This window comes from Pan troglodytes, chromosome 3 (genome assembly GCF_028858775.2).
Source record: "Pan troglodytes isolate AG18354 chromosome 3, NHGRI_mPanTro3-v2.0_pri, whole genome shotgun sequence".
Classification (NCBI taxonomy): Eukaryota; Metazoa; Chordata; class Mammalia; order Primates; family Hominidae; genus Pan; species Pan troglodytes.
The window spans coordinates 150,307,853-150,314,899 of NC_072401.2; the positions used below are offsets into that span (position 1 = coordinate 150,307,853).

Sequence of the window (7,047 nt, forward strand, 5' to 3'; positions counted from 1 at the left end):
TGGTAGAAAGGTGGATGATTTTGCTCTCTTTAAAACTTTCTACATTTTCCTAATTTCTCTGAGAATTATGTATTATTTTACATATAGGAAATACATATTTTAAAATAAAACAGTATATATGTAGTGCTTATATATACATCTTTTTTTTTTTTTTCACCCAGGCTGTAGTGCAGTGGTGTAATCTCAGCTCACTGCAACCTCCGCCTTCTGGGTTCAAGTGATTCTCCTGCCTCAGCTTCCCGAGTAGCTGGGACTATAGGCACGCACCACCACACCCAGCTAATTTTTTGTATTTTTAGTACAGACAGGGTTTCACCATGTTGGCCAGGATGGTCTTGATCTCTTGACCTCGTGATCCGCCTGTCTCAGCCTTCCAAAGTGCTGGGATTACAGACATAAGCCACTGCGCCCAGCCATGTACATCTTCAAGAATTCTGTATTTTTGCAGGCATGACAAGGAGAGTGCGGCTGATCCAGGCACTGGGATTCAAACAAGCGAATTCACAGAAGTGTGAAAGAGGACATCACATTCAGTGAATGGCAAGCAAGTCTATATTGCTGAAGACACATATGGGGCTCGATCATATAAGAGGACATGAGCTATGCCAAGAAATTTAGTCTCTATGCAGGGTGACCATACAGACTTGTTTACCTCTCAGAGTCCCAATTTAGTCCTATTATGGCTGTATAATTGTTAATAACACCAAATTATCAAAATTGCCTGGATTCAGATGATAAATTAAGTGGTTACCTTATGTAGCCACTGGGAAACCACTGAAGAGTTATTACCAGGGGATTAACACAGCCAGACTTACATTCTGGAAAGAGATCTTGGCTGCATCCTGAAAAGTGCATTTGGGGGGCTGCAGGACTATAGGAAGGAAAATCAGTTAGGATACCGTTGCAAAGTTTATGGGAACTAAGGCAGTAGCAATAGAGTTAAAGTAGAGACAAGAAAGAAGATGCATATGGAAGAGCAGGTTTGGACATTCATATAAGATAAGTATGAGGCATTTTAAGGTAGAAATGAGTTGTTTTGATGCCGTTTGTAGAAGGTTCTAGAACAGCACTATCCAGTAGAACTTTTGGCATTGATGGAAATGTTTTATGTTTGTTCTGTCCAGTATGGTAACCAGTAGCCACATGTGGCTAGTGAGAACTTCAAATTAAGTTTTAAATTATATTAAGTATAATTAACTTAAATTTATCGAATAGCCATATGTGTCTAGTGGCTTTTGTATTAGACAGCACAGCTCTAGATATTTATCTGCTAGGATATGAGAGAGATCTGGGCTAAAGTGTAATTTTGTGAGGGATCAGTTAGGTGCCGACTTAATAGACGCATTGGCCAGCGGAGTTGGATATTGAGAAAAGAGCAGGGTACCATATTTAAGGGATTGACAGAGGAGGAGAAGATTGCAAAGAAAGGCTAAAGATTAGTCAAAGGGTTGGGAGAAGGCCTAGGAGAGGAAGCTGGTTTGGTAATCAAAGAGAATGACAGTGTCAAGGAGTGCTTAACAGTGATGAAAGATTTTATGCTGTATGTACTTATCAAGTAAGATGAAGACACTTTGGAAATATTGAAGTAAAGAGATTATAGAGGTAGAATTATATATATATATATATATATGTTTTCATCTTTTAATTGTCATTTTATAGTTCCCCACCGCAGCTGCCCTCCATCCTTACCTTTGATGATGACATCTGCAGGCTTCAGGGGAACCAGGGAACAAAGCTGGGGCCTGGCAGCCCCACTACACTGCCAGCTGGGGAGAGCAAGTCACACTTACAAATTCTCACAACAATTAGCGCCTGTACTTGGGGGATCTGCAAATATGAGGAGGCCCCAGCTCCTCATTGTACAGGGGTCTATTTGGCAGTGACCTTTCTCTGGAGATGATATTCCTTCAGCCTGAGGGAATTGATGTTGATGAACCCGGTGGAATCAATTGGCTCATAATCACCGTGCATGTTCATGCTCACCAGCTCCTTGTTGTAGAGAGACAGTGGGGACTCCCGGCTAAGGATGTACACCTGGCCCTTGAGGACAGACACCTGTACTTTCCCTTCCACTTGCTCCTGGGACTTGGCGATGCAGTGGTGGGCAAATTCACACTCAGGGCTGTGCCAGAAACCAGTATACATCAGCTCAGCAAATTTCAAGCTGAGGCCCGTTTGACTTTGTGCACTTCCCAGTCCATGGTGAAGACCTCGATATCTAAATAGGTGTGGTAAAGGATGGTGCCTGCTGGGGTCTCATGGATACCTCGAGACTTCATTCTAATGCAGCGGTTCTCCACGACGTCAGTACGGCCCACACTGTGCTTGCCCGTGACTTGACTCAGGTACACAAAGAGCTCCAAGGAGGTCTGGTGGGTGGTGCCATCCTTAACGTTGGTCATCTTCACAGGGACCCCTTTTTTGAACTCGATCTCGAGAATGTCAGGGGCGTTGGGGGCATTGGCCAGGTCCTGGGTCTTCATGTAGAGACCTGGAGGCGCTTGGTTCTTGGTATTTTGATGGGCTTCAGCGTTGACTAAGAGGAGATATTGTAGGTGAAAACTTTTCTCTGAGAGTAAAGTTATACAGACTCTATAAAGGTTGAAACATGAAAACTCAGCCTCATTCTGCCATCTTCTACCATGCCCAAATCCTTAAGGAACTGCATAGCTGACTTCTTGATGCAGCTATTTTCCTAAGAATTGATGGCTTGTGCCAGCCAGGAAGGAAACCTCCTTCACAGATGCAAGGAACTGGTTTTTTCCCCACCTTTGGTGATGTAAGACAAGAACCTGGAAGTTTGTTCACCATTTCAGTAGGGCAACTGTAGTGAGGGGCCAGCAATGAAAGAAAGGTGGAACCCAAGAAAGGCAGACAGAATCAAAATATCCTCTGCCCTTCCCATCGCCAAATAAGAATAATTATTGAAGCAAAACTTACAGATAAAAGTTTTTTTTAGGAACATTAGGACTGGAAAGATGCAAACAGTTCTGTGTTGATCTGTAAGCTTTCTTTTGGAGGGAGGGTCAATATGATGTGGTGGAATAAATAATTGAACTGGATTTCCATTCAGTAGACTTGAGTTCTAGTGTTGTTTCTATTGTTGATAAAGTAAGTGACCTCTGTATGCATGCCACTTAATTATTTGGATTACAGTTACTCATAAAAGTAGATTGGTGTTCAAGTTTATGTTTTTTTAACTTTAAAACTCTTTTAGGGTAAAGGCCAAGTTAAAATTATATCTAACATGCTAAAATAAATCTGGATGCATGAAACCCATGCCAAATTTTGTTGACCTGCATGATAAAATTTTACTCACTGTTTCAGTGGATGCATTTTAAATGGCTTTATAAGAAACCAGTGTTAAAATGGATAGTATGGAGATACACTGAGTTATGCAAAGTGAAGTAAAATACATAAGGAATTATTTTCAAATTATTTTTTTTTAAAGCCGCTCCACAAATAATGAGGTTGTTTCCAGGCTGAGAACCTGTATGACAAGTTTCAGTTCAAAGAAACTATTGAAGGTTTCTTAATGATGCCTGGAGGGGTAGACAGTGTAGTAGGTTAAAGTATGCAATATTTTTAATCTTTGGTTTCAAATTTTATTCCATTTTTTAAACAAGAAAGAAAAATATTAGAGTTTTCCAGAGAAACAGAACCAATAGGATATATAGAGAGATACATAAGAGGGGGTTTATTATAGAAATTGGCTCACAAGATTATGGAGGCCAGAGGTCCCATAATTGACTGTCTGCAAGCTGGAGAACCTGGAAAGCTGGTGGTATAATTCAATCTGAATCTGAAGGTCTGAGAACCAGGTGAGCCAATGGTGTAAGTCTCGGAGTCTGAAGGCTAAAGAACTTGGAGTTCTCATGTCGGAGGGCAGGAGAAAATGGACATCCCAGCTCCAGAAGAGAGAGTGAATTTGCCATTTCTCTACCTTCTGCTTCTATCTGGCTCTCAAAAGACTGGATCATGCTCACCCATATTGGTGAGGGCCATCTTCTTCACTTGGTCTACTGACTCAAAGTCTCATCTATTCTGGAAACATCCTCACAGATAAACACATAAACAATGTTTTACCAGCTATCTAGTTATCCCTTAACCCAGTAAAGTTGGCACAGAAAAAAAGATAAAGAAAGAAAGAGAGAGGCAGAGAGAGAGAGAAAACAGAAGGAAAGAAGGAAGGAAATTTGGAAAGAAAAGAGAAAAAATGAAAGGAGAAAAAAAGACAAGAAAAAGAAAAGGAAGAACGAAGGGAAAATAAATTAGTCGTGTATTGTTGCAAGAAAAGTTTGGCGTGGTAGAACACAATAACTAGAGTTTTAGTACTTAATCCTCCATTAACTGTGTGACCTTGTGTAAGTAATCACACATCTCCTGGCTTTTTCTCATCAGATGAGGGGTTTGAACCAGAATATTTTTAGAGTCCCTTCCAACTCTACAGTGTTACAACATTGACGAAGTAACTCATATGGCCCAAGACTGTTGATTTGTGTTGTTCAGAAAATGCCAAAAAATAGTACAGTTATATGCCACATAGTAACATTTCAGTCAACTATGGATGGCATATATAACAGTGGTCCCATAAGATTACAATGGAGTGGTAAATTTCTATTGCCTAGTGATGTCATAGCTGTCATAATGTCATCATGCAACACCTTACTCATGTGTGTAGTGATACTGGTGTAAACAAACCTACCATGCTGTCAGTCATATAAAAGTCTAGCACATACAATTATGTACAGTAGATAATTCTTGATAATAATAAACAACCATAGTACTGGTTTACGTATTTACTATGCTTTTTATTGTTATTTTAGAGTATGCTCATTCTACTTATATATAAAAAAGTTAACTGTAAGACAGCCTCAGGGAGACCCTTCAGGAGATATTCCAGAAGAAGGCATTGTTATCATAGGAGATGACAGCTCCATGTGTGCTATTGCCCCCATAGACCTTACAGTGGGACAAGTTGTGCAGGTGGAAGACAGTGATATTCATGATCCTGACCCTGTACAGGCTAGACTTGTGTGTGTTTGTATCTTAGTTTTTTAACAAAAAGTTTAAAAAGTGAAATGAAAAATTAATAGAAAAAAGTCTATAGAATAAGGATAAAAAGAAAGAAAATATTTTTGTATAGCTGTACAATGTGTTTGTGTTTGTTGTTGTTGTTGTTGTTGTTTGAGATGGAATTTCGCTCTGTTGCCCAGGCTGGAGTGCAGTGGTGTGGTCTTGGCTGACTGCAACCTCCACCTCCCGGGTTCAATCGATTCTCCTGCCTCAGCTTCCCGAGTAGCAGGGATTACAGGTGCCTGCCACCATGCCCAGCTAATTTTTTGTATTTTAGTAGAGATGGGGTTTCACCATGTTGGTCAGGCTGGTCTTGAACTCCTGACCTCGTGATCTGCCCGCCTTGGCCTCCCAAAGTGCTGGGATTACAAGCATGAGCCACTGCGCCCGGCCCAATGTGTTTGTGTTTTAAGCCAAGTGTTATTATGAGAGTTAAAAGTTAAAAAATTAGTTTATAAAGTAGAAGAGTTGCAGTAAGCTAAAGTTAATTTTATTGTTGAAGAAAGAACATTAAAAAATAATTTTACTGTAGCCTAAGTGTACAGGGTTTATAAAGTCTACAGTGGTGTAGAGTAATGTCTTAGGCCTTCACATTCACTCACTGACTCACCCAGGGCAACTTCCAGTCATGCAAGCTCCATTCATAATAAGTGACCTATACAGGCATACCATTTAAAAATCTTTCATCCTGTATTTTTTTCTTTCTCTTTTTTTAAGAAATAGGTTTGGAGGTTTTTTTGTCCTTCAGCTTTTAAGTTTGGGGTACATGTGCAGGATGCGCAGGTTTGTTACATAAGTAAATGTGTGCCATGGTGGTTTGCTGCACAGATCATCCTATCACCTAGGTATTTTAGCCCAGCATCCATTAGCTGTTCTTCCTGATGCTCTTCCTCCCCACAACCCCTCCTCTGAAAGGTCCCACTGTGTGTTGTTTGCCCGCATGTGTCTATGTGTTTTTGTCATTTAGCTCCCACTTATAAGTGAGAACATGTGGTGTTTGGTTTTCTGTTCCTGTGTTAGTTTGCTGAAGATAATGACTTCCAGTCCATGCATGTCCCTGGAAAGAACACAATCCCATTCCTTTTTATGGCTGCATAGTATTCCATGGTGTATATGTATCACATTTTCTTTATCCAGTCAATCATTGACAGGCATTTAGGTTGATTCCATGTCTTTGCTATCGTGAATAGTGCTGCAATGAACATATTCATGCAATGAAAATAGCATGTATCTTTATAATAGAATGATTTATAATCCTTTGGGTATATAACCAGTAATGGGATTGCTGGGTCAAATGGTATTTCTGCCTCTAGGTCTTTGAGAAATCACACTGTTTTCCACAATGGTTAAACTAATTCACACTCCCACCAGCAGTGTAAAAGCATTCCTTTTTCTCCACAACCTCACCAGCATCTGTTGTTGACTTTTTAATAGTAGCCATTCTGACTGACGTGAGATGGTATCTCAATGTGGTTTTGATTTGCATTTCTCTAATGATCAGTGATGTTGAGCTTTTTTTCATATGTTTGTTGGTTGTGTGTATATCTTCTTTTAAGAAGTGTCTGTTCATGTCCTTTGCCCACATTTTAATGGGGTTGTTTGTTTTTTTCTTGTTTGTTTAAGTTCCTTGTAGATTCTGGATATTAGACCTTTATCAGATGGATAGACTGCAAAAATTTTCTCCCATTCTGTAGGTTGTCTGTTCACTCTGGTGATAGTTTCATTTGCTGTGCAGAAGTTCTTTAGTTTAGTTAGAGTCGATCTGTCAATTTTTGCTTTTGTTGCAACTGTTTTTCGCATTTTCATCATGAAATCTTGCTCGTGCTTATGTCCTGAATGGCATTGCCTAGATTTTCTAATAGAGTTTCTATGGTTTTGAGTTTTACATTTAAGTCTTTAATCCATCTTGAGTTAATTTTTGTATAAGGCATAAGGAAGAGGTGCAGCTTCAATTTTCTGCATTTGGTGAGC

At 39.8% G+C, this 7,047-nt stretch overlaps 1 pseudogene; it reads right to left on the bottom strand.

The window, feature by feature from the left end:
- Nucleotides 1-1,712: 1,712 nt before the first annotated feature.
- On the bottom strand, nucleotides 1,713-3,980 carry LOC741467 (argininosuccinate synthase-like; annotated as a pseudogene).
- Nucleotides 3,981-7,047: the final 3,067 nt, after the last annotated feature.